At 42.0% G+C, this 27,374-nt stretch overlaps 1 protein-coding gene across 4 annotated transcripts in view; it reads left to right on the top strand.

The window, feature by feature from the left end:
* Positions 1-27,374, top strand: part of FOXP1 (forkhead box P1) — a 384,733-nt gene that overhangs the window by 128,086 nt on the left and 229,273 nt on the right. The window contains exon 1 of one of the 4 annotated variants that reach the window (XM_027894549.1): positions 26,841-26,991. The exons of the other annotated variants lie outside the window; for them this stretch is intronic. The gene's annotated coding sequence lies outside the window, so the exon portion shown is untranslated. Of the gene's footprint in view, positions 1-26,840; positions 26,992-27,374 lie in introns of those variants that run through there. 4 annotated transcript variants of the gene reach the window in all.

The following is a 27,374-nucleotide window of genomic DNA, read 5'->3' as shown; positions in this document are numbered from 1 at the left end:
GGGCCACCAGCGAAGCGCCTGGTGCCCTGATGTGTCCCCACTTCCGAAGGTGGTACGTGCTGCTGGGGGGTCAGGGACTCTGGTGCCAAGTGGATGGAACTGTTGGGCACTTGGCTCTGAGCACGATGGGCACGTGATGCTGCACAGTAGCTCCTTTGCTATTCCTGCCCTGTCAGAAAGGGGTGATGAACCATACAGCGTGATAACTGTAGGTAACAGGCTCCACGTGAATGAAACCCCTCCTAAATACAGACAGTGCGAGTCAGAGATGAACATGCTGGTGTGAGCATCCAGGAAGGCACAGATGGGGGGATGTAGAGCCCTGGCTGGGGTTCAGCCCTGAGCAGCTCAGCTCTGTGCCAGGGATCCCCCCGACCGCAGATTTGCCAATATGTTCCTAATAGAGTTGTGGCTTTCCAGCACAGATATGGCATGCGAGGGGAGACCACTGATTGAATTCCTGGAGACCACTAGAGAGCCATTAACCGGTAATGGCTTTCAAACTGTCCTGGGGTGGTGGTGGAGCGCGTGTTTCCTTCACCTTTGTGTGTAACACTTTCGAGTTTATAACGTTTTTCTAAATGAGTCAGTAGCGTGTGCTAGGCTTTGGGTGGCCCACTTGAAACGCTCTTAGAAGGGTTTGCTTTTCAGAAAGAGCTAAGTGTTATCCTTAGAAATTCAGGCGCTTTTACAGGGTAGTAACATATCTTCAGTCTGTGTATTTAACATACGACATGCGCCGGTTGCTCCATTGGCCTCTTTGAGGATTGCAGTTCTGCATTGCTGCAAAAGCATCTGAAAAGTTTAGAACTATAAAAGTGGTATGAATGTGCAGCTGAAGTACACTCCAAAGCTGTGCTGGATCAGGACCTAAAGTGAGGACTGAAGGTCAATTCCGACAAACTCCATTCAGCTTTTCTCACTCTTCTTTTTATGCTTTTACATCCAGATCATTCAGCAATACATAAAGTCTTTCTGAACTTTGTGAGGAATCAGCTGTAACAGTATAATCTAGAAAAAATAGATGCTTTTTTTTCTCAACCTGTGATTTGTCTGGTACAAGGTTCTGTTCTAGATAACTTCATCTCTCCTAAGAGAAAGAAAAGCAAATACCTTCCAAGCCTCCCTCTGTCCACGGAATTTATGTCCCGAGCGATCCAGACAGTAAAACTCCATGAAGATGTATATGTTGTTTTGAGAAGTGCTATTAAAAATTAATCCAATTTTCTATTCTTCTGGTGTAAATAAGTGACACAAAAACCAGCTTGAAACCAAAATGGCCACTTTCTGAGTTTTATGCAGAATAAAAGGCTGTTTATCCTTTGCGCTTCATTTTAAGCTGCGGTTTTACTATTCAAGAAACAAATTCTAATCAACCACTGTATCAGACAAATGGGAGCTTTAGTGAGTGGTTCGTATGTTGGGAGGGAGCACTAAGATTCTCATTATAGTGCATGTCTGAATAATTAGTAGGACCACTCTGCACTTTTTTTGGCAATAAGAAGAAACTCGCCTTTCAGCGCAGCGACAGGCTGACAGGAGCATCGAGCAGTGCGGTCATTAGTGTGTGTCTGCCATCAATGTCATGTTATGGTGTCAAATTAGTTAGTGCCCCCTCCGGAGCCAAGCTGGACCTGCAAATTATCCTCCTACGTCCCAGGAAACCGTGTTTGCTAAACCTCAGATCAAATGGGAACAAATGATTAACATGGCTCATAAATTAACTAGTTTACAGGCTTATAACTTTTTACAAGTAGATAATAAAGACAGAAATTTTAGGACTGTGTTGTGTTTACTTCAAAGCTCTGATGTTTTCTGGGTTTTGGTTGGTTTTGTTTTGTTTTTTTTTTTTTTTTTTTTTTTTTTTTTTTTTTTTTTTTTTTTTTTTTTTTTTTTTTTTTTTTTTTTTTTTTTTTTTTTTTGTCTTTGCTTATTTGTTGTAGATAGGTTTGCTTTTCTCTTAGGGGAGAAAAAAATTGTGTACAGCCGAGGAAATAATGTTTAGAAAATCTAGTGTCCTAAAGGAAGCAAATGTAAATCCACTGAAAACAATATAATTAAGTTTGTTATCTCATTGCCCGATAAGTCTCTGACAATAGTCTTTCTTCTTGTAGTGGCAGTTGTTCGTTAATGAGTTCACCAATTAAGTTTGAAAGATTACAGCCTTTGCCAAGAGGATTTATCTGTTTAAAAGCATTATATTTTTTGTGATACATTCTTACCATATTGTAAGCCTCTTTGTTAAAGAGGTATAAGACTACCTCTTAAACACATTAAATCCTATTACAGGCCCAAAAATAATTTTACAATCTGTTTACACATTAGCATCTACAAAAATGTAACAAATCTGTCCAGAGATGTCTGTTTTGAGAATAGGATGCTAACAGATAGTGCACTCTCTTGAAGCTGGATTGCCCTTGTGAAACGAGTGCTTTTTTGCTGCAGAATAATTGTTTTATAATGATTTATGACTATGCAAATAATATTCTTTTTATATCTCCCCCTTTTTAAATCTCTCCTCAGCTGCGTTTTTTAACCAATGCAGAAATAGTACAGAATTTTTAGTGCTCTTTTACAGCTTTTGAATCTAAAATAAACTGAAAAGAGTAAGTTTTGTGCTTTCTATATATTAAAGTCTCATTCCCCCACATGCAAGCTACTGCTACCTTTCTTTTGTACCTTCAAGGGGGTGAGTAAGCCTTGATATCAGAGATCAAATCAGCATTTTGGAAAGGGCCTAGCATGCAAAAACGTGCAAAATGCATCTATTCATAAGAAAACGCCTGAAAATGCCAGAGGTTATGCTCAGTTTATCTGTCAGCAAATTTAACTTAAAGTAGGTGGTAGTCAATTTAGTAAATACTTTACTAATATTGTAACTGTAAAGAACCATGAGTGCAGCCTCAGCATCCTGACCTGTGCACGTTTTAATGACTCTGCTAGGGAAACACACGCTGTATTGCAGATTAGCAATAACATCTAAAACACAAGTAATTTCTGCAGGAGTGTTTGCTTGTACACAGTCATAGTGAAAACGGGAGAGAGAATCGTGCTCTTTAGTTAATCCTGGGAAAGGAAACTTGTTGTTGTTGTTGCTCGTGTATCCAGAGCACTTGGGCACATTCTGTTCTAAGTAACACAGTGTAAATCTGTTGACTTTGTCTGGGATAATCCTGTGACATTAATTTTTCTGAGGTTTCAGTGCCTCTTTTGCTGGGTCTTCCCCTTCTCCCCGCAGCGTGCTCATTGCAGTCCTTTATGTGCAACTGAAGGAAGGGGCAAGAGTGGTTTCACACATCAGAACTGCCTTGAAGCTCGTTCATCTGAATTCCTTGTTGCCACACGCCTGCAGACCCGCTCCTGGCACAGAGCCCTCTCCCTCCAGCCTGGCCCTTTCCCCGGTGATGCCCCAGCTACAGAAGCAGCAGTGCTGCAGCAGAGCCCCACAGGCAGGGTGGAAACACCTTGGGGTTTTTTTTCTAAGCCTGATATTTCCCTATCATTTTGCCTTTCTCTGTGAAGTCAGGCCCTGGGCAATGCATTTCCCCTGGATGGTTTCCCAACCCCTCTTAGGAAACGACAAGGATATTTGCTAATATGATTAACCAACTGGGAACCGTGTACCCAGTTCAATCCTGCCGTAATGATTCTCGGTACTTTCTTACATTTGAAGTGCCTGCCGTGAGCTGGTAGCTCATGGCTGAGCAGTTAATAAATGTGATATATCCCCAAAGCATTGTACCACATGCCCAGCAGCAGCTCTAAATCAGTAGGGCTGCCCCAGATCTGGCAGGGGGGAGGCTCTGGTCCACATCACCTTGAAAAACCTAAACCTCTGAGGTTCTAGAAATGGAGTTAAAGGTGGGACTTTGTATCTAACTAGCCACCTTACTGTGGTTTAAATATTACAGCATTGGAAACAAGACCACCCACAACCTCACACATGCTGTGTATGCTGCTGTCTTACACGTGGCATTCAGGGAAATAATGAAATTTATACCTGTGGGATAGTGCTACTTGGTGCCTGGTTAGCAAGACAAAATTACAACCCTGGTTGTGGGGGGGAAAAAAAAAGTAAATTTAATATACTGTGAATTGCCTAATTGTTGAGAAAAACATGGGAGGTTTTGTCACGTCTTTTGCCATTGTCAGAATCAAACTCATGGTACTTCTCAAAATATTGAGCGCTTTCCTTTCCCTTCTTAGTGCAGTTGGTGCCTGGTGAGAAACACTGCTGGATGTTTCTGTGTGTCTGCGATAACTGGAGGGCGATCTGGAGCGCAGTGGGGTTACCTCCATCACATTGCTGACTGTTGAACTGTCCCAAGCGGTCCTCTTCAGTCTGCAATTTGTGAGGATGCTGCTGTAGTCCCAAATCAGACTTTTCTTTCAGTTCCAGCCCCCCTTAACTTCTTCTGTCTTTGCTCCCTTCCTTACCTTCACCCAACCACATAATTGCTTTATATTGCTTTAACACGCCAATCTGTGAAACTGCTCCATTTTCTCGGTTATTGGGCTATTTTCCTTGTTCTTTTGCGATAGAAATCCTTAGAGATTGTGCCTTTTGCACAATAGCAGATTTATGTTTAAGGAGACTGGCAGTCCTTGGAGAATGGGAAGTCTCATGTCTTTATCCTCAGATGATGATACTGAAGAGAGGATTTCTAGTACCAGTAGGCTTGGATGTAGGCATGTGAAAATGATGCCAAAAGCCTATTTGATCTAAATACATGTATTCACAAGTGTGGGGGGAAAAATGCTGATTCTGATATTGAGCACTGCAGTCTGCTTTGTGTTCTAACCTAAGTGGAGCAAGCTGGCTTAAATCATCAAATATTTTTGAACTCTGCATGGAGGCGGCTGTTGTCTTACAGAGTGAAGGGAAAGCTGACATGTACTGGCATGCTCGGAGCAGACTTTATAGCACTGAATAAGGATCACATCGTATTTAAATCACAACAGGACAAACCACCCAACCTTGCCTACCCTTGGGAGTGGGGAACACCCCTGGCACTTCCTTTTGGGCTGGGAAAGCTCCCTTCCAGATACGTCGCAGGTACTGATAAGGAACTTGGAAACTTTAGTTAAACTGAGTTAATCAGGTTTGTTTTCGTTTTTATGGTACATGTTGATGTGTTTGCAGTGACACCCTCTACTATTTTTTTCTTTCCGTGCTGTTTAAAAAGAAAAACCAGGAAAACAATGTCCTGATTGCAGTGAACAGGAGCTTGAGGGTACAGCATGGGAAATGAGTTAGAATTTCTGTCCTGAGAAAAACATATGAATTGCTGAGGTTCTTGATACTGAATGATGAGGTTCTGTTTTTATTAAAACAAAATATATATGTATTGGAAAAGATAAGTGTTGTGTTTATAAACACTACCCTAGCTCTACAAGCTTTTGTTCCTCTTACAAAAAAAAAACCCCTGTTCATGCTGCAATAAAAATACATACACTTAATTCTTAAGCAGCGAGTTTGTGCCTTTTATTCCTAATTCACAAAGTTTTGCTTAACGGAAACCTGCAGTTCCTTTCAAGGCAGCTGCATGAATTTACATAGAAAATACAAACTGGCACAAGGAATAAACTCCTTAAGCCTGGAAAGGTCAGGATTCCTGTTCAGGGATATCTTGTTCAGAGATGTTACTGTGTGAGCATTGGGCATTTTCCTGTGTTGTTCTTTTGGGTTTTTTTGCACCAGTTTTAATGCTGCTTTTGGGAAATTAAAGTTGCAGGGACACCTTCCACTAGACCAGGCTGCTCAAAGCCCCATCCAACCTGACCTGAACACTTCCAGGGATGGGGCTTAATCAATGTACTTGTTTGAAAATAGCATTTCTCTATGAACATCCATGGGAAAGGTTAAGGTAAAATCAGGGGTGTTTCAGGTTGGATGTTTCAGGTCAGGATCAGGGCTGGCTGGGACCAGCTGCTGTTTCAAGGGTGAGGGAAGAGCATGTTCTGGACTGAACTCTCTTCCCCCCCACCCCAGGCATCAGCTGTGTTTGGATGTGGTGACAGCAAGGCTGCAGGTGGGCACAAAAGGGGTCTGTGTGCCACTAGGAAGCAGTGTGGTGTCTCCAGAGGTGGTACTGGATCCAAGGTGGCTGAGCAGCCCCTGCCCAGCTCCTGGTGCTGATGGTTGCGCATTTTCCAGAGAGCTGGTGGCAAAGCTTCAGCTGCTGGCAGTTCTTGCCTCCTGCCTTCACCACTAGCTTTGGTCTGACCACAGGCATGAAAAAAATGGAGGTCAGGGATGAGCCAACAGCTGGAGGAACCTTGGATAATCCTTCTGTAACTATGGGCAGGAGCACACTGCCCATGATTTGTGAGTTCCTCTGCTTTGAAAGCACCCTGAGTGTGACTGCCTAGGTTAACATGGGAATGGGTTTTTCAAGCCAGAGAGTCAGTGTGACCTTTTATGGGCTCCACGAAATGAGTCCAGAGGTTATGAAGATGCAAACCCTCTGCTGAACTGAATATCTCAACTGAATAATCCTTCAGTGGACTTGTGGGACTTGGACAGGAGCAGCGAGGGAGCCTGTACCAAAAATTTCAGGCTAACGTACTTTGGGTCAGCTGGTATGACAGAATGATGAATGCTGAGGTTTTGTGATGCAGCAGTTGCATGAATGTTGAAATGTTAATTGTGTGGGCTCAGTTGGCTCTGGCTGGATGGGCCATCCCTCCTCTCTCGGGCAGGGCTGCCCTGGCAGCTGCTGACCCAGGGACTGGTGCTTTGCAGAGGCAGCGTGGCTGTCAGGGAGGGGCTGAAGTGGGTGCTCAAGGCTGTCTTGAACCCTGGTGTAAAAATGGTTTATAGCCTTCTTTTCTGTTCTTCGGGTGTAAATGTAGCCCAGAGCAAACTGTCCTTCTTATACTTGCTTGTGGGCTCAGCCTCTGCTTTGTGTGCCGTGAGATGTGGAAGAGCAGGGTTAGGTAGTCTCATGTTTTGATCCAAATGCCTTGACTTTGCAGATGACTACAGTGGGCTGTGCGTAGTGGTACTGGGAGCAGAGCTTACCTTCCCCAGCTCTGCAGTGGGGATAGTGCTCTGAACAGAGGTCAGGGGCCATCTGTGCAAGAGGCAAGTGCAATTTAGTGGCAGCTGTGTGGGATAGAATGACATGCACTTTTCTGCAGGCTACTGACTATTCCTATTTGGAAAATCAAGTCCTGCGTAATTTGCCCAAAGAGATGGAGGGGTGGAAGCAGACCTCAGGCCTCCTGATTTGTGTGCATTTACTTCAACCACAAGATCATGTTTCCCACCAATTTCACACATATGAATGCGTGGGTTTGAACACACAAAATCAGAGACACAAATTTAGATGCTGTCTTGAGGCACCTTTGGTCCTTTCTTCTGTTGTTTCCCACATTTGGGGCCTTAGGGGAGGTATGATGAAATCTGATTAGCAGTAAGTCTATTAATTATAACTCCTAAATTAGAGCATCAGTGCAGAAGCATCGCTTTCTGATTTGGATTAAAAAGCCCTTCATCTCAACAAAGCACAGCCAGTGCAGCTGATAGCAGAGTGCACTGAGATGCATCAGATCAAAGTGATGCACTTCATGTGTGATGCCAAAATGGCTAATGAGTTACTTAGGCTAAGATTTATTACCCGCTACTTACCGATGCTCTTGCAGTGTACTACCCAAAGCCGCGGGTTTGTGTGAACTCACCTGCTGGTTTAACTTTCCATTCCACCAAGAGGCTCCTCCGTGAGGTGTCTGACTTTAAATTTAGTCCAACCTGGTGTGGCCCTTCCTTAAATTCTCAACTTGGTAGAATTTTATTCTTGTGGTGGGACTGAACTTGGGAATCACTATACACAGAGGTTGCTGAACAGCTTCTGACTCTCTCTCTCTGCTTTTGACAAGGTTCTGGGGGACTGCAGGCCCGTGATAGACTCTAAGCTGTGGGTAGTGGGGTTTTTTTGCAGCTTTTGTTGCTCCTGTGCCAAGGTTATATTTTGCATGAACAAATCCAGGCTTCTGGAAAATGTTTAGGCTGTAGATTTAAGGGCAGGAGATGTTAAGAAAATCCACCTGGCTTGACATGAAGCCATGAAAAATAGGAGGGCCACGTGAGAACTGAGTTGTTGGGACTTCTTGTGTCCAATTTTCTTTATACCAGGACTCAGTAGCCAGTGGTGTGGCCATCTACAGAACACAGGCTTCCACAGTTGTCTTCAGTTGCAGTTTGTCTAAAAATAGGGTAAGACAAAGCACCTATGTCTGCTGGGGTGGAAATTTGACACAAGTAGGTGAAATGGCCTGGCTGTGTACAAAGATACAGGAACAACTATTTTTGCCTTTGGGACTTGTTGGGCAGAAAATAACTCGGTCCTACCAAAGCTGGGACATCTGGTGCATGGAAGTGTTTTGTAATGAATTGGAAATGGCATTACTGCAATATATATAATAACATGGAGATGGTACAGTATGGTGTGGGGAACTTGTGTAGAAGATGGAAAATGTCATGGTTTTCACATACATTGTGGAAAAGAGAAAATAACTTCAAGTGTAAAGGATATGGAAATTCAGTGAATAAACATCAGTGCATTCGAGGATTTTTCATGCAACAAGCTAGATTTATCTTTCACAGAAAAAAATCTATAAACATCAATGACTGCAGTTAGATGAGGAAGTCTGGGTGTGCAAGAAAACCTTCTTTTCAATAGATCTCCATTTTCCTTAAATTTAAGCAATCAAACATTAGAAGATCTAAGACCTGATTCATTTCTCATTTGTATCAGTTTCATCCAGGACACCTTCTGATATTTGAAAAAAGCTGTGCTGTTTAACACCTGAGTAAGCGAAAACCAGCTTCATTTTCCTGTTTGAGATCAGCAACGTTTCAACAGCTTGTTTCTTAACAGGCAGAATGGACTAAAACTATCAAAACACTGGGCTCGCTTCGGGCAATAGTTCACCAGGGCTGGGCAACTTGTAAACACATCCAGAAACTGCCCTTCCAGGTTTAACTGAAGTCAGGTTGGAAGTACGAAGGAAATCCAGCATTTCTCGAAGAGCTGGGATTTCTGTTCTTTGTTTTGAAGCAGAAAAGGTCTCATGAAATGCAGGTGCAGCTCTGACTTCCATCTAGGTAATGGATGACTCAATGAAGAACATTATCTCCTTGCTCAAAAGCAGATGTGATGCTCTTACCCATCCCATCGCTCGGGAGAAGACATGGGAACCTGGAGTGCAAGACCACCTTCATGGAATATCACATGTTCCAGTATTTTTGTTAGCTCATGCGTTCACAAACTACATCCACATGGTATAATACCCCAGAGACATATAGTATAACATGATGCAGTTTACTTCTAAGTCAGACCTCTGTTGTATGGCCTAAAAGCTTTGTAAGAATTTAGCAGCAATATCAAGGAAAACCAATATAAGTGGTCCATTAATGAATAGGTCCTTGAGCGTCAGGAAGCAGACGTTGTTGGAAACTTGTGTAATATTACTGTTGGGTTTTATTAATTAAATATAGCTATTAATATGACCTTGGATTCAAACACAATGACCTCTTTTGTGAGTATGATTAGCAGATGTTTACCATAATTCTTCACTCTGCGAAAAATGCTTGTTGCACCCAATAAAAACAACCATATTTACTTTGCTAAATCAAATATTTGGAACTTGGGTCTTACTTTATATATCATGGCTCCAGTGTCTTAGACTTTCCAAGTTTAGGGTTGAGAGCCCTTGGAGTAACATATGTGGTAGATCTGGAAGTACAATGACCTATTGTATTAGGGAGCACTTTCCCCCCCTCTCTTTGGCATTGTATCTCCTACAGTGGAACCAGTGTGCTCTGCCAGCTTCTGGATTTTATTTTTACAGAAGGGTGAGGAGAGCATTTTCGAATCCAGAAGGTTTTCTATATTTTATCCAATACTTGCAGGCAACTTCCTTTCCAGAAGAACTGCACCAATGGAAGCAGGAAACACAATTCCAGTTCTTAAAATAAAGCTGGAAGTTATTTTCCTTTTCAATAGCATCTCACCTAATTTTAGACAATAAAGTCTAAAGTTTCACGATAATTTTCCTTTTCTCCTACCAAGTCCAGAATTTAGAGGTGATAAAATTCCATGAACGAGCCAGATCATCCCCCCAGATGCCACCTGCTGCCCTCAAACTGCAGCAGGTATTTTCTGTGTATATGAGCATTGGCTTATTGTGCTGGGGTCAGTTTTAGTAGCGGGTCTGCTGCCTGCTTGTCTGCAGTGCTGAAAGGAAATAGCAAGGGAACAAAACTATGCTTTTCTTGGGAAACCACTCCCTTTGGAATGGAGAGATATGGCTTGCCACTTTTATTTTGTTTCCCCCTCCAAAGTAAGCAACAACATTGCAAGGATCGGGGCCAGCAAGAAAAGAATATTATTTAAAAGGCGTCATCTATCTAGCCCAGTGTATTTCAGGAAAAGGAGTCTCCCGCTTCATATTTTAAGGAGTGTAATAAAAATAGCAATCGTTTTAAGAAAGGGGCTGACGGACCGGAGAAAGTGACAGCGGCAGCACAGGGAAATAGTGCTCCATTTATCTGCGCTCACGAGCACATTGATAACGCTGCTCTCTGCAGTAGGTGCTATCAAATCCCAGACAATTTGTATCCCCGGCGTGGCAGGTTACTTACATGGGAACAAGTCTCCCTGACATTATTGCAGATCATCATTAACTAGCTGCTGCTGTTTGTTTGCCGTTACCCGCTAGAACGACGTTCCTGAGTCATGTTGGATCATTTATATATCTCAGCCAGTTTAGGGACCTGCTGCTTCTGAAAACACACCCGGCCTGGGATCTCTTCCCTCGCTTCTTTTTCCATGGCGGGGGAAAAGAAATTACTGGGTGCAGCTTCCCTCCTGCTTTAACCTAAGCAAAACGAAGGTTGTGTAATAAACATTTAACAGGCTGTGAGGAGCAGCTCCACTGGGCATATACAAAAGGAGGGGCAGAAGTAATAAGGAAGAAGGATGGGCTCCTCTTCTCTGTCCTCAGATCTGATGTTGGCAGGGGTGTGGGTGTGTAAGGATCCAGATAAGGCTTAACGGCTCTAGGTGGGATATCCTGCTTTCTGAAGATCTTTAATCGGTTGGACTGGCATCCTATAAGCACATTTCTTGATTATCTTTCTCGGCGTGTTTCGGTTTCCTTTTCCTTTGTTCAGTAATATTTGTGATTATTGTCTGTTATTAAAATGTGAACTGCGTTTCAGCTCACAATCTGAAGGCTCCTTTTTTTTTTTCTTTATTTTTGCCAGTTTTTAAAGCTTTATTTAGTGATTTTTTTTTTCCCAGCCTGATTTGTTTTCTTTCAGCCCTTTACTGAAAACAGGAGGTCAGCTCGTCACTTTATAAGTCTTTGTAAACCAATTGCAAAATCTCCATTGAAGTCAGTGCATCTCTTGATTTGTAGTTGACAGTTTGCCCCATTATATCTATCCTAAACAGTTGCAGGTTAGGTCACTGGGGAGGGAAAACTATAATTTTGTCTGAAAGCACAGTTTGGTGAAACTATGATATCAGCACAACTATAATAAAACATGAAGTGCTTTGTCTTCTACCTTATAAAAATGTGTAATTTCTACCCATTATCAGTATTATTACAAGAGTCCTTGCAGTAAACATGTCTTTTGATGGGCAGAAACTTGTCTTTGCTAGGAATGAATACAGTGAAGTGTAACTTCTCTTTTAAAGGAAAATAAATAACACAAGTGAAGTTTACTAGAACACATTTCCAGGAAAGCTGCTGCAGAGGCAGGTAGGACGTGCTGAAGATTTATACTTGGGGTGAACATGTGCAGGTGCCATAATGATGCTGTAGAGAACATTGAAGTAAAATATTTGATCAACAAATATTCCTGAAGAAAATACATGGTTTGGATTTCTGGCTGGCTTTCAGATTATAGTAGGACAGTTAAATGAAAGTTCCTTTAAATATATGCATGCAAACATCGTCGTGGCTGAGGGGGAGGTGAGGTCTAGCATGGTTGCCTCTCTCCTAGACAGAGAACAAACCTCGACTGCCCACCAATCTGCCAGATCGCTCAGTTTGTGGATTCAGGGATGAGCATCAGGAGAGGGAGAAGCTGCCCAGTGAAAGGTTGGTCTCAACATCATACAACTCACAGTGCAGCTGCTACCACAAGAAGGGTTTAAAACCAAAGCGTGGCTTATCCTGGCTAGGTGTGCAGTTGTTTTGAACTAATTCAATCAAGAATCAGAAGATTATGGTGAAATAAAGAAAAAAAAAAAAAAAAGGAGGAAAGAGATCAATAAAAAGGGCGGAGTAGCAGCTGTGATTAAGGAAGAAGATTACTGTTGATTTATTGATTCATTCTTCAGCTTGCCATCTCAATCAGGGCTTTTTTTTTTTTTCTTTTTGGTTAATGTTATTAATATTTATACTTTAGTACCATGTGCCAATTAGAGTAGATTGTAATTAAGTCTCCAGGCCTGAAAATATTAGGCCCTATGTGGCACAAAGCCTTCACATTGCACGTTACTGGGAAGAGAAACTTAGGTTTGAAAACCTGGTGCTGAGCACAGAAAAAGGCCAGTTCTCTCTGCATTGCAAGAAGCAGTTTTTGTGGTCACCCTTTCTGGGAACACCAGAGAAAGATGGTTGCAGAAGGCTGTTGCCAAGCTTTTGAGTTTAAAGGAAGTCACTCTGGCCAAGCCATCTTCCCCTGCACGGAGTGAGAAATGTTCCTCAGGCTTATGTTGGAGGTCTCCTTTTCCCTGCACAGAACTGAATTTTTGGGGCACTTTTGCACTCAGACAGTGTTTTGTAGCACTGGGGTCTCTTTGCTGGGCCTGGGGCTCTGGGTTTGTACAGCACCTTGGTGTCGGGTCCTACTCTGCAACGAGCAGCACAAATTACAGGAGCTATTAAGGTCTCCCCTTTGGTTTGAGCTGAGAACAGGATAGTAGAAGAGTCTTTTTTTTTTTTTTTTTTTCTTTATGTAGAGGGAAACATTGCGAACTCCTTGTTGTGGAGGGGCAGAACTGAGTCACCGAGGGTTTAGTCAAAGAAGAAACACATCTCATCGGTGCAAACCAGAGTAAAAAACGTGCTTTCTTCATTACTCATTATACCACAGTGGGAATCAAAATCGCTCAAAAATTATTGTAACAGCTATATGTTGCTTAGATAAAATAGTCTGGAAAGGAGAGATTTCGTGGGAATCGCCTCTGATTTATGCAGAGCAATATGCGAAGCCAACTCGCTGTGATTTCTTCCAGTTATGTGCAATTATATTAGATTTAATCAAAGAACTTTGAATTACTTGCATTGTTCCGTAGCGCTTGCATGGTACCTCTGGGTGTCACTGAATGAGTTGTGGCCATTTAAGTGTATTGCTCATGCAAACAACACAGTGGGAAAATTAATTTGAAATTTCTTGTATATCTGGATGCTTAATTTTTACAGCTGTGCTATGTTCTGGGTTGGTTTTCTGTATTTGAAGCATAAATCCTATTTTTAAGACAAACTATAAGCAATTCTATTTTGCCCTTGCAGTATGAAAAGATTTACTGGGAGTGGGAGGCTGAGCTTAACCTATTGTGTTAAACCCAGTCCTTCACCTCCCTTTCCTGCTTCCATGGGGATAGCCAGTGTGTTGAGACATTGTCCTGTGTGAAATAACACATCCCAGCATACATAACCCTCAGAAAAACATGCTGTGCCATTCAGCCCACCAGCCTGCGGGACTGAGCTACGTCACCCTTGTGGTCCACAAGTGATGGATCACCAAACCTTGGCTGGTTGGGATGATGGGGTTGTCAGCTCTGGAGAGCAGGTGAACCTTTGAGTCTGGTGGGAGCATACAGGAATATCTGGGTAACCACATCTTTGTGAACCCACACCTCTTCAGCCTCTGCAATGGGCTTTCATGCCTGTGGAGCTGCAGCGAGTGTGTTTGTGCAGTCACTCACAAGTGCACTTCAGCATCATTAGAGGGAGGGATTTATTAGTTTCTCCCATTTAAGAAGGTTTAATTAGTTCCTGTAATATTTCACATTTTTAAGTACAGGAAAGGTACAAAATGGCTCCTGAGGAAAGTGGAGCCAGCTCAAAGGGAAAAGCCCTTCTCCCTACCATGAGAGGCCTGTGTAAAAGCAAAAATGTGACAGAAAAGTCTTGTTTAGTTCTCAGCACCTACTTGATTTATTTGTTATTTTTTATACAGCAACTACCTTGCAGCATTTGGAGTACAAATTTTCTTGGTGCGAACCCACGTGTAGGGCGACAAATAGCACATGAAAAGATGTTGGCCACTTTTTTCTGCAAAAGGCAAAAAAAAACCCATCTTGACTGCCTTGACTCATGCTGGGACCAGCACTGACAACCCCTCCACTGTGTTGGTGCCATGGTCAAAGCTTTCTTGCCAGGCAGAAGAGCATGGGGGGCTTAAGAAGCTCCACAGCCCCTGAGTTGTCAAATAATAGAAATACATTTTGTTTTATTTTTCAGAAAGAGCCTAACTTTGGACTTCAAATTTAGTTAATCTTGTAATGGTTGTCAAAGAAGTGTACTCTTTTTAGTAAATCTGTGTCTCAGAAAATACAATAATTGCTATTTAGCCTTATAAATAGCTACAGAAAAATGAGCTTGTCCTCTAGGAAAAAGCAATAGAGCCTGTGAAATTTATTATTTTTGTCGATCTTTGGCTGCTCTCTTGCAGCTGCTGGAAGGGTGGCTTTGCATTCACAGGGCTTGGTGGACAAATAAAGGAGTAAATAAAAGGGTTTGCTGACGCAAGCGTCACAAGGAACGCGCAGCACGTGAGTGGAAAACCACTCCAGTCGGCAAACAAAGCGATGTGCCGCCTTGAGTATCCCAAGCAGACCTGGGAGGAGTGGAAAGCAGTAGTGGGGGATTTTTTTTTTGGTCTTTTTTAGTGTGAATGTTTTTAAAACATTGCTGACTGTTAGTGTCAACAGAGAAGCACAGAGGAAGAGAAGCAGAAATAAAAGCGTGACTGGAAAGGTGCATCAGAACACAGTAATTACAGAAGCTTTATTTTTTTTTTTGCTGCCTTTGATGCCAGCATAAGTACGTGAAAACTAATGCACTGCAGAGGACAGGTTTGTGGTTGAAATACACTTGATAGATTTTGACAAATTAAACAGTTGTAAAGATGTTTGGAAGTTTTCCAGATCTTTACTGTTATTTATGTCACTGAACTAAAAAATCAGTGGTTAATTTGCAGTTCTTATAATTTTTATGATACTTATGTTGTTGTAAATTTAGCAGCGTGCGGCATCAACTCAGCGGGATACATTTTATGTTGTCAGCTACCTTTTGATATCATAATAGATTTCAGTTGCCAAAGCTTCAGGGAGAGAGAGAATAAAATGTACAAGTGCACTGTGGGAGCGCTTGGATCAGACCCAGGTAGGAGAGGAGTCAGTCAGCAGGGTGGTCGCTGAAACCGGGCTTGGTCCTTTCGGGACAGCGGGGATGCTCCGGAGTCCTCTGCCCATGGTGATAAATGTGTTTTAAGAGGTAAGGATGGGTAAGGTCCTTTATAGGATTGGGCCCCACAGTATCACTGATGGGTTTTTGATGTTTGAGTGGCTGCTTACGGCTGATAATGGCAGCAGTGCAGAGCTCCTTGGGTCTTCTCCCACCACATGGACCTTCTCCTGATCCTGCATCCCAACAGTGCCCGGTAACGGGGCAACAGGGCTGTGGGTAACGGGTGGCAGGTTGAGACTTGGTCTTACAGCAGTTGTCAAGCCCATGTCTGTCTCAGTGTGTAACCTGGTTTTGAGGAATTATCCACCCCCAGTTTGTTTATTTCTGATAGTGATTTTCCCCCGATGTGGTGGTCCATAGCATCTTTCCTGGGTAAACACAAACTAGAGAGAGGCCAGGTGAATCTCTAGCATGGTGTGGTCAGATATGGGAGCAGCTTCTGTCCTGTGGGATGGCACTGATCAAAAAGTGAAAGCCCTAACTTGAGTTTTACAAAGTGCCTCTGATACTTGAGTTCATACATTTTGCAAGCTTTTTAAATAGATACTTTTTCTAATTTTTTTCTTCTTATGAAGACTCTCTATTCTCTCTATAAATAGAGACTTTTCTTCTGTTGTCTCCTATCCTAGAAGAGGGAGAGACATCTTAAGTTTAGGTGACTTAAAGAAGAGATGTAGTTGTTTCCCTCTTGGGAGGCTTATTTTATTGGGTTAAAAATGTTGGTTTTAATGTGAGGACTGAGACCTGCCTCAGGAACGTGTGACACACGAAATGGACTTTTTATGAAGCGTAGCCATGCCCTTCCCATCTTCCGCTTCTTTCAACATTTGCCCTTTGCCTCCTAAGCCTGAAAATGGAAGAATTTATTAACGGTTGTTTCCTCAGTGTTTGTAGCATTAGCCACGTTTCTCAAGGGCGTTTCATGTGCTCTTTCCACTCTAACGGGATTGTCCATTGAGTTCAGCTCCGGCACGTTGGGGATCCATTTGCACAGATAGCTGATTAAGCTGAACCTTCCTCATCCGTAGGTAATCCCAAAATACGCAAATTGTTAGCGTGAGATTGGTTTTTGAACAGTTTTAGGTTCATAATTAAGTGCTTTGTAGCTCTCTTCCACCTCCACTCCCTCCTCATCGGAGTCTTTAGCCGTGCTGACTCCAGCTTTCCTATTCCCTTTTTCTTTCTTGATAATATTTTTTTTTTTTTCTTTCCCCCTGGAGGTAGTTTTATGCCTGGCCCTTTCTCTGGGTACTGCTTCAAAGCTGTGTGGCTTGGAGCAGATTTTGGGCACAGAATTTTTCGTGAAAAGAGCGTTGTTCCACTGCTTGAGGTTTCGCTGGGTCTGGCTTCCCAAAATGACAGTGGCCAGTGCTGGAGTGAGCGTGGACCTTGCTTTGGGGAGAAGACACACATTTACTTGAGGACAGGCTGGAGATGGGATGACTGAGAGGTTTGGTGGTGTCTTTTTTTTTTTTTTAAATTGCCAGACAAGAGGAAGGTGAGGTGTTGGTGTGAGCACTGAGGAGCTGAGCAGGAGCAGATGTTTGCTCAGGCAGCCACAGCCCCACCTGGGCACCTGCACCTCGCTCAGTCAGTGCTCATCAGGTGAAAGATGCTGCTCTTGTGTGTTGGAAGAGCTAGATCAGATTTCCCTTCTGCTTTGCAGCAGCAGACTTGTATGTTAGTCTGTGTTCGCTGGCTAGGCTTATTCTGGCTAATGTTTGCCAGATTCTTCTATTACATATTAAAATAAGATTGTATGAGTGGGTTTTCTTTTTGTGCGTGTTTCAAAAAACTAGGCCAGCCCTAACAAGCACATTTTCGTGTTTTTGTTGGGTTTTTTTGCATTTTGTCATTTTACATATTGAAAAATGGAATGAAAAAAAGAAAAAAAAGCCTGCTAACATCAAAAAGAAATAAAGCTTTGCATTATTCTGCATAAGTGTTAAAATCTGACTGATAGTTTGTATATACAGACTTCGTTCTTTATAGTGTTTCCTTTCCCCACCCAAAGATCACAGATGCTACGATAAAAATTAATGCTCTTTTAGTAGATGCTTTTCTTTTCAGGATTTGGCCTAAAGAGAGTTGTGCAGCGCTTTAGTTACTAATAAATGTGGCAAGTTTTAGTTAAAATAATAGGCAGGCATAATTTCTTGGAGCAGGATCTTCTAAAAGAAAATGCAGGGCATTTCTCCCTCCTTAAATCCAGCTATTTTAATATCATAAAGTTTTTATTTTAACCATCAGGAGAGTAGCCTTGTTTGAAGAATTCAGCTTTAAAAAATGTCTTTGTAAATTGAGATTTTAGGACTACCTATTTGGAGGATGTTCCGTATGATAAATGACCCTTATAAGACAAAAAAAAAAAAGTAATTTTGCATGTCTGCTCCCTAGGATGTGTGATAATAATAAATGAACATTTTATATATCATTATATATATATCATGGCAGGACAAAAATCAGAAGATATATTATTCATTATTCCTGTTACTTTATATTTAAAAGGCAAAGGTTTTTGCTTCTTTGCCAAAACAACGGCTACAGAATATATTTGTAATAATCCCTGCAAATATGAAGGGTGGAGAGATCTTCCAGGTCGTTAGCACTGAAAAAAATAGAGATGCCTTTAATTGTATTCATTTGAACATTCATACATTAATGCTGAGATTTAAGTACTGTTACTATTAAAAATTAAACTGGAGGGGCAGTGTGCAGATCATATGCTTTAGTGTAAGTTGTCAGGTGCAGTGTTTGCATATTTAGCCTGCCATTCCAACACTAAAATGGATCTTTGAGGCCAGATCTGGCTTTCCAAGGGACACTTTTTGCATCACACACACACACCCCTCCCGGTATAATTTCTAGCAGTAGCCTTTCTTTTCAGGGATGCATTTGCACCACCTGAGCAAAAGTTGCTGTGACTAAAATCAGAGGAGCATAAGGAGTAACTTGTTTGCTGTCCTGAAGTCCTCCTGTTCTTCTCCCCATCCTCCCCCCCACTGTGTCCACAGCTATTTTGCAATATGCAACCCCCTCCGAGCACCGCCTGCGGAACTGGAGTAGCTCTGGCATGTAGATTTCCCAGTGGGAGAACTTGTGTGGATGGTAATTTTAATGAGACCTGATTTAAGCAGTAGAATAGATCCATAAAACTAATACAAGCAGACTTTCAAGAGCCCTACTATTTGTCAGGGCACTGAATTTTAGAGGTGCATCCATTGGCTTGGTAAAGAATATTCTAATCTGTAAAACTTAACCTGTATTAATTCAGATTGTTTCTATGCAAAGTACTGTTGAGAGCATTCAGAATCCAGGGCAGGCCAAATATAGACTTATTTATTTTTGAGGCTCAACTTTCGTCCAAAAATCGTGCTGGAACCACAGGATCTGAAAGCTGTGCTCTATATGAATGAATGCAAAGTCTGTACGAGTGCACACAGCTGTGCCTCTAAGCTGTGACAAACCCTTAGCTTTGCTTTTTTTCCCCTTCATTTAAGGCCACCGCTCAGTCCATCTGTATTTAAACCTCTCCCATGTTGTCACACCTAGTTATATATGGCAGTAACACGGGCTCCTTTGGATACACGGGGTTTTTCTGTGAATACAGGCGTTACACCCATCCCAGAACCTGAATCCTGCGTCACGCAATACACTTGGTCCACGGCTTTTATTTTTCATCCCGGTGCTCTGGAGTGTCTCTTGCTGTTGTTGGAAATTGTGTAGTTCTGCTTGGCATTAATAAACTATTTTCTTTCCTTGCTCTCCTCCCCAGCCTCTTCCCTCTGTCCTGTTGAGTTTTTTTTTGTGTTTCCCCCCCGCCCTCCACTATCCTTTTAACTGCAGTTATCTCAAATGGCAGTAAGAGAGAGCAGGTGAGGGAAGCTCAGGGCAGGAAATCGAGGTGGGAATGGGAAGAACTGGAGCACCAGCAAGCAGCACAGAACAAGGGGAAGAAAAGAATAGCATGGGGGAAGAAATAGAGGGAAAAGCAGGCAGGGGAGGGATGGAGGTAGAGGGCAAGGAGAGGGAGGCCAGGGATTCCATGTGCAGGAGGAGTAGAGGGATGCTCTGTGCCGTGGGGGAAACGCCAGGTCTGCCACCCCTTTCCTGGGCTCAGGCAACCCACGGACTGCAGGGACATGGGCAGAAAGGAGGTGGCTTCTGCCAGAGCTCGTGGTAACGGGGACATGAATTTAAATGGGGAAAAAGTTTATTTGCTTTTTCTTGCAGGAGATGCTAAGTGATTTTGCAGTTTGAGTGGAGTGGCATTATTGCACTTAGCTCTGCATTTATTAAATAAATTTGTTCTCCAACTCAAGTGTTAAGTGTGTATTATGAAACCTCAGAGCCAATCTTAGCGGTTGCAGTGTGCAAATATTTTTAAAATTATGTAATTAAACAGGGCTTGGGCTGCAATGTCCACTGAAGTGATTTATTAATTGAATGGTTTGATTAAATTTAATGTTATTTTAGTTTATACGGAAAGGGTTGGTATCTGTTTCACAGATAGGGACATCTTGTGGGGCTGTCAGTGATGGTTCAGAGGTCCTTAGGAGGAATCTTTAGCACCCAATTAAATATTAACCAAGAAGATGTGACTCGTTCTTTCTCTGTCCCTGAAACTGTGTTTTGACATCTAGGGCTGGTGATAAAAATTTGCTCGGCAGAATCACTTGCAATGCACTCTATTTATCACTAGATTATTTCCAAATTAATCACGCTAAAAATCTTTCCATTGTAATTGTGCTGGGGCTCAGCGCTGTACTATGTGTGTAAATAAAAAATGCCCCTTTAATTTCATGTTAACTGTGTCTTGCTGCTGTTGCAGCCAAACTGTATCTGTTTCGGTGGAATGTCATTTTAAAGGTATTGTGGTTACTGAGCGGCAGCTGTGATTGAAAAGTATGTAAACTAATCTTTAGTTGCTCGTGTCATTTTTATATTCTTATGTCAGAACACAAGAAAGCTGCTTTAAATTTGTCTTTCACTGTGTATTAATTTTCAAGTCTAATTTTTCTTGGGTTAAAGCATATACTGCGTTCTCTACTACACATTACCATTCAGTGCCAAAGTAAATGGCTACTTGTGAAAAAGTACAAAATTAGTTCCTGCTTGATTACTGTAAAATAGATATTTATTTTCGTAGGGAGAGTTTTTATTGCCAGTGCATAAAGGACAATTATCCTGCATGGTATCGGTGACTTAGAAGACGAAGTAATCAAGCATGGCATATTTATTCCTGTGAAGAGCAGGGCTGTGCACTGCGTTCCCAAAACCAAGAAGAGAGGTACAAGGGATTTTGGCTTTTTGTGTGTGTGGGTTTTTTTTTTCCATTTTCCTTTTTCTTCTAGGCTCGCACTATGTGTTGTTCTGCTCTTTTAAATGCAGACCGTTCAAAATTAAATCCTCAGTTAATATGTCTGCATAAGAACTTCTTTGTCTCTTGATGCCCAACCATTGAAAATTAAATGTGGTTGCGGATAAGTATTTATTCATACCATACCTCACACCTGATCTTGTGTCAGTATGACATCATCTTTGCCACAAAGATTTCTGGTGGTTTAAAAATGTTCCGTTGTGAAATAAGTGGGAGAGGTAGAAAAGGGGCAAGGAAGGCAACAAAAATAAACTACTAGTGGGATTTGATGTTTTGCCAATTAAAAACAAAATATAAAAAATCATGTTCTGAGGTCCACATGCTGCCTTTGATCCATACACAGGACTTCCATTTGTGCCGGTGGCTGTTCAGCCTGCGGAGGGAAGGCTGTACATGACTTAATTTGTATGTTGTGGGAAGTACATTTTCCTAGCATGTGGTCTAGCTTACTTGGAGAATCTGAAATGCGTTATAAATGTAAATGCTGTGTTTAAGTAAAACTTCATTATGTTTTGGTGGTTTCCAAAAATGCACAGGATTTGACCTTAAAGTGTTATTTCAAGGTGTTATGATGTATGAGCTAGACTTTGTAGTCTTCTAAATTAAATCTTTGAACATGTTATTATTGTATTTTGGCATCGGCAAGATGTAGTTCTCAGCTATTTTCTGTCACAGCCTTCATTTTTCTAACAAGAGTAACGAGACAGGGCCAGATTCTTCTGTACGAGGCGTGTGCGGGATGGGGATTACCCTGCGTTCCCCGTGGTGTAACTGAGGGTGGGTCTGGCCTTCGCATCCAAGCCCATGGTCAGGATGACTCCTTGTCCATGGCTGCCATCAGGTTGGAGCCAGCGCTCCTGCAGAAACGTGGGCACGGCCACCACCCACCACCGCTCCCCTTGACCACTGCAGAGCCCCACGTAGGATGTGGTGAAGGGTTTAGCGTTTGGATCCAGATCTGGTTCGTATATAAAAGGGGTTGTGTTTCTGTTTGGAAAATATGAGCCCCTTTTACGTAGCCCAGGTGTGGATTAGCTCTCTAAACCATTTGCCCATTCCTGTGTTTGTGGGAGACTGTTTTCAATTCTTACAAAGAGGCCGTACAAGTCAAGCCATAGAAACAGCAGAAGCAATCCAAAAAATGGATTGAAAAAAAAAAAATATATATATATAAAAAAAATTAACAAAGTGTTTGTGATCTCAGGTTGGTAGTCTGGATGTGGGAGCAGACATAACCGCTACACATATGCTTATTTCCAAAGAAAATAACTGCAAAACATTTCCACCTATGCCATGAGCGCTCAGGGCTTGTATTTCTCTGTAATAGCCATCTGTTCGTGTTGCAGCGGGGCCGTGGGGCACCGTTCCCTCCGTGGTGTGTGTCCCCCCAGGCAGCTCCCAGGTACAGGGAGGGTGCCAACCAGCCAGACATGGGGATAAGGCAGGGTTTGGGCCGGGTGTGTTGTTGCAGAAAAGTCGATTAAGAAGAAGAGCTCTGAGTCAGCCCCCGGGGCCGTGGCCGTCAGTCGATGAAGCGCCAGAGAGAGACCGTCTTTGTAGTGTTGGTTTTGGTACCGGTTTCACGTTGCACGCTCGTGGTATGAATCATGATGGTTACGAGGGTGATTTTCCCCTCAAGGACACAATCCCTCCCCCAAACAATCGTGGAGCCACCCTTTTGGTCACTCTGCATGCCTGTCTTTCTGTCTGTCCATCCTGAGGTGGTCTTCCACTGTGGGCTTGGGGTGGGAAGGGAGAGTGGCACTCAGCCAATGCATATTGGAGCTTGTCCTCCATCTGTGGCCAGGAGTTCCCCATTTTCCTCTTTTACATAGGAGGCTGGCTTCTGGATGGGAGACGCCCGAAAAATCAGTGCAAATCTTCAGCATAAGACACATGGGATACCCTGCTTTCCCTCTGGCATTCCTTCCCTGCTTCCCAAATAGGGTATTGCTTAGAAATGCATCCAACCTCGAGTTCAAAATGGATCGCTTACCCATGTTTCTTGAACAGCTAATTTTGCTGGCACATTATTATTCACCCTCTGCTATTTTCACACTGTGACACAAAACTAGAGAGAAGAGATTGAAATTTTGACCGGTACGTTATCCTGATACCTGAGATGCTGTGTTGATATGAGAGTATCTTTACCACAAGGACTTTCTTGGTGGTTTTAGAGATCCCAGTGTGAACAAGTAGAAAAAAAGCAGAACTAATAGCTCAAGAAGCAAAAATATTTTTTCTTAAAGTAATTGATTAACATGCAAATATGTACTGTATGCATATTAAATATCATTTCAAAATGTGATGGGCAGGAAGCATAAGTGATGCCATTTGGTTTTGTGGCATCAGTGTGGGTTGATTAAGGGGGTGGGGATAAATTTTGGGGATTATTGATATAGCATGAGTAGAGCCAGATGGTTGTATTACACATCTTTTGTGTTCTTGTTTGCTTCTTAAAGCAGTTGCAGAATTTTGCCCTGGGCAAAATTTACTCTTTGCTCGTATGTTCCCCTATGAATTCACTTTTGACAAAGTAGTTCACAAAGAGGAGAAATGCTGTGCCCACAAACTCATCTCTTCCCTTCACATTTGTTAAGCCAACAACCCCCTGCTTAAGAAACATTTTGTAACTTGTGAAATAAATTAGCTGTAGGTGCAAGTTCAGTGTGTGTGTGTGTGTGTGTGTGTTGTGTATCGCTACCCCTTGGTGTGCAGTATTGATTTACAGAGTGTGCCATTTTTGAGATTTTCCGTGCAGTGTTTTGGATAAGAAACTGTGGAAATGGCAACCAGTTCAGTTTAATGCTCTACTGATGTAGTATTCTTCCATTAAAGAAATGTTGTCTTAAAGATTAATGAGCTAATTTTTCCATTACATTTTAAGTTTTGAGACTGTGGTATACCTGATTCATGTGATCAAAAACACATACTTTGTGGTATTCAGGTTGAGTGGGAGAAGGTTGTGCTAGGTAGGTGTTTGTGACATTTGTTGGAACTGCTTATCACCGGAACCACCAAAATTTACATGTGTTTGTTATTTCCCTTTGAAAGCAATTTTTTATTTCCCATAAAAAGATGGGGGTTTGTAAAGGCCTTGTGAGAAAGAATTTGCTTTATTTGTGCCTCGCACCAGTTTTTGTGGGTGTAACTCCATTGACTCGGTTATTCCCGGCTTACTTTCGTGTAGGCTCCTGGAAGATGAGTTCCCTCTACATCTGGCAGTTATAGTGGAAACAGTCATGCTTGCAAACTTTTTTTTGTCTCTGCCCGTGTCCCCATGTGAAATGTGCGCTTGTAGAACGTGAGGGGGCTCGCCTTGCTCACAGTGGTGGGGCTTGTTACTGGGGACCCGTTCATGCTGACTACTGACTCAATGGCCCCACATCTACATCCTCTCTCCAGGCAAAGCTGATCCCCCTGTTTTGCTCAGATTGTGAACAGCAGCTTTGGACCCATTTTTCAGAATCACTGCTTGATGTAAAGGTGGGGATGGGCAACTCTGACCCCACTGAAATCTCCGAGTAGTTTAGTTGCAAGTCTGAGAACGGAGCAACTTACTCCTCATAATGATGCCATTGTGCTCATCCGATCTGATCAGTTCTGGAAATGTTTTAGTAAGTCTATCTTACAACATTATAAGAAGATAATCAGCTGCCTTAGAAGGTCCCCATCTGGAGTATAGAGTTCTTTTACTGAAAGATGTTTTGCCTTTCCGAGATAGCTCTCGCATTTCATCATCTGTTGTGCAGAGATGAAGTGCATATGAAAAGTCAGTGACTCTGAATCCATCTGTTGTTATTATTTTCCACTGATAATTGGCTTGAACAATGAAATGTCTGTGTCTGTAGCCTTTGAAACTGTACACCCTGTTTATTTTGTGGAGGTCTTGCTCTGCTCTCCCCCCTGCTTTTTTTTTTGTTTTGTTTTGTTTTATTTTGGGGGGGTTTTTTGTTTCATTTTTCTCTCAGGCTCATAACTAGTGGAGCTTGCAGGAAGATGACATCTTTGACTCTGTGCATCAGTATGTGTCACTCAGCATCTAAGGCTTGCCTGCCAATTTTTGTCAGGGTCCTGTGTCTGTGCTGTGTGAGTGTAGAGTAGGCTTGCAGCAAGAAGACTGGCAGATCCAGAGTTCACAGATATCATACCTGAAATGTAGTATTTATAACACATTCTCTATTAAAATACTAATTTAGAGACCAGTATCTAATACCTGTGGAATTAGATACTACCTGTAATTGTGTAATATATTCTGTTGCATCCAGTTTTGCATGATGCAGAGTATTAATATTGGATTCCACTAACAGCAGTTCCATTAGCTTGCTCAACCAGTATGAGATATATATGAGCAGGGAGGCATAACTACCAGCCAGAACTGCCAAAACAGTCATTAGAAGCTCCATTGGGATGGACAAAGGCTTTTACACAGTGATATACTGATTAAATTTTGTTCTATGGTTTATTTGCATCAAGGTTAGATCACTATCGTCTATGTGAACCGTATTATCTGACACCTTATTTGGAAGGTCATTTCAATGCAAAAATGGTGAACGATACAGGAGCTCTACAATTTCCTGCCGGATTCTCTCGTGGAGGATTTTTACCCTGTTAGACTTGACTAGCTCACGTTATCAGTGTTTTTGCGCTTTAACCTGGTGAGTTTACCCAAAAAACTCCCTCCATACTGCACGAGCGCTCAGTGGAACTGAACACGCCTAGATCCCCTTTAAAACTGTGAGTGATATCCAGTATCCTTTGAAATAATGTGTGACACGTGTTTGAGAATCCAGTAAATGTGTGTTGCATCTTTTAAAGCCTGAATCTTCCTGTGTCTATCTGCGTGTAAGTGCTCTTTCAGAATGAAATTTTGGGGCCGGACGCAGCCATGTTACGCTGTAGTCTGGAGCACGAGAGAGTAAAGCAGAGGACTATAATCTTATTTGTGTTTCAATGGCAATCATTTAATACTGCAAGTTATTAAAAAATAATTAAATTACCAAAACCAACATGTAGTTGGGACTTACAATAAAAGGTCAATGTGATTTGACTCCTTAAGTTAGGAAGGGACACTGGTGAATTCCAATTGCTTTAAAATCGTGCTGCTTCGTTCTATTTCTGGACTGGAAGGATAAATGAGACTGAAAAAAATAATTTATTTCTCTAGAAGCAAGAGTAAATCACAGTATATAATTATGTATATTTGATTATAATAATAAGTGCATAGATGTGCTCGGTGGTTATCGCAGTCTCTAATTTAGTTGTTTTTGAAGTAAATATAGTTTGGAGGGGTCATTTTATGAGAGTAATCTTTTGAAAATAATGTTTTTAAGGGACACTTCAGAAATTTCTTCCTTTTCCCCAAATAAACTAGTAAATAGGTGTGCATTATGCAGTGATTCATAACAGCTAAAATAGGTCTGTGAGTGGAATGTCTTTTTATATAGTAAACAAAACAGGGACAGCACAAGCAAATGCAGGTTTAATCTGTCAACCAGAAGTCTCCGTATTAATTTTAAATCCTTGTTAAGAAAAGACCTGGTCAGGAATGTATTGGATTTCAGTACAGTTAATGAAAATTAATTTTACAGGTGGTGTTTGGTTGTGTTTCTTCTGCTGTGGCGAGATGGGTGACTGAGCCAAAGCGGGCACAGCACACGATTCAGCTCTGTGCCAGAGCAGTGCTTAGATTAGAAATGAACGTTTGGCGTGGAGTTGTTGGTGCTGTTGTTATTTACTATTAGAGGAGCAAAGCATTTAGCGCTGTGATTTGATCTGATTTTGCAGCTCCTATCCCCTTAAACAAGCTGTGTAGCTTGTCAGAGATCAGGACAGGTAGAATGCACAGCAGGCGTCTGATTTGAGCCAGTTACTCATTTGCTGAGTGTTTGTGTTTATGCAAAGGGGCCTCTTCCTGCATATTTAATCTAGAGTAAGGCAGTGGCTTTTGTTGTGTTTAGACCACATACCTTCAGTCCTTCCTTACACTGCAGCCAGTGTTGAAGCACAGAAAGGCTGGATAGTCAAAAGTGCTTTAGTGTTTTCAAACTCTCAACTTTCTGCAGTTGGTTGGGAATTACTGTACAGCTCTAAGCCTTTTTCTTCCTCATTCATGGGTAAGTTTGCACTCGGTAGAATAAGATATTTTTGTTTCTCTTCCATTTTGTAAATGCACAAAATGTTTGTTTGTTTGTTTGTTTGTAACTGTCCAAACCTCGTTCAGCAAACATGGTCCGCTGGGAGAGTTTGTTGCAGGGAATTAGATCAAGAACACAGGTGTTTCTGGAATATACTTTTGAATCAAGTACTAAATGCCATATTGCAATAGGCAGGTATTTGCGGGGCGGGGAAGTGGGGGGGGGAACGAGTTCGGTGTTATTATTCTTTGTACTAACAAATCCTGTTTTGTAACTGTCCTGAAGATAATGCTTCCATTGTTAGCTAAAAGCTTTCAAACAGTGAGCAACTGCAAAAGCAGCAGAAAAAAAAAAAAAAAAAA

Source organism: Empidonax traillii, unplaced genomic scaffold, assembly GCF_003031625.1.
Source record: "Empidonax traillii isolate 1590-97213 ecotype Southwest subspecies unplaced genomic scaffold, ASM303162v1 scaffold433:size1479616, whole genome shotgun sequence".
NCBI lineage: Eukaryota > Metazoa > Chordata > Aves > Passeriformes > Tyrannidae > Empidonax > Empidonax traillii.
The sequence above is the reverse complement of the archived record's forward strand: the minus strand, read 5'-3'. Positions and strand labels throughout refer to the sequence as shown.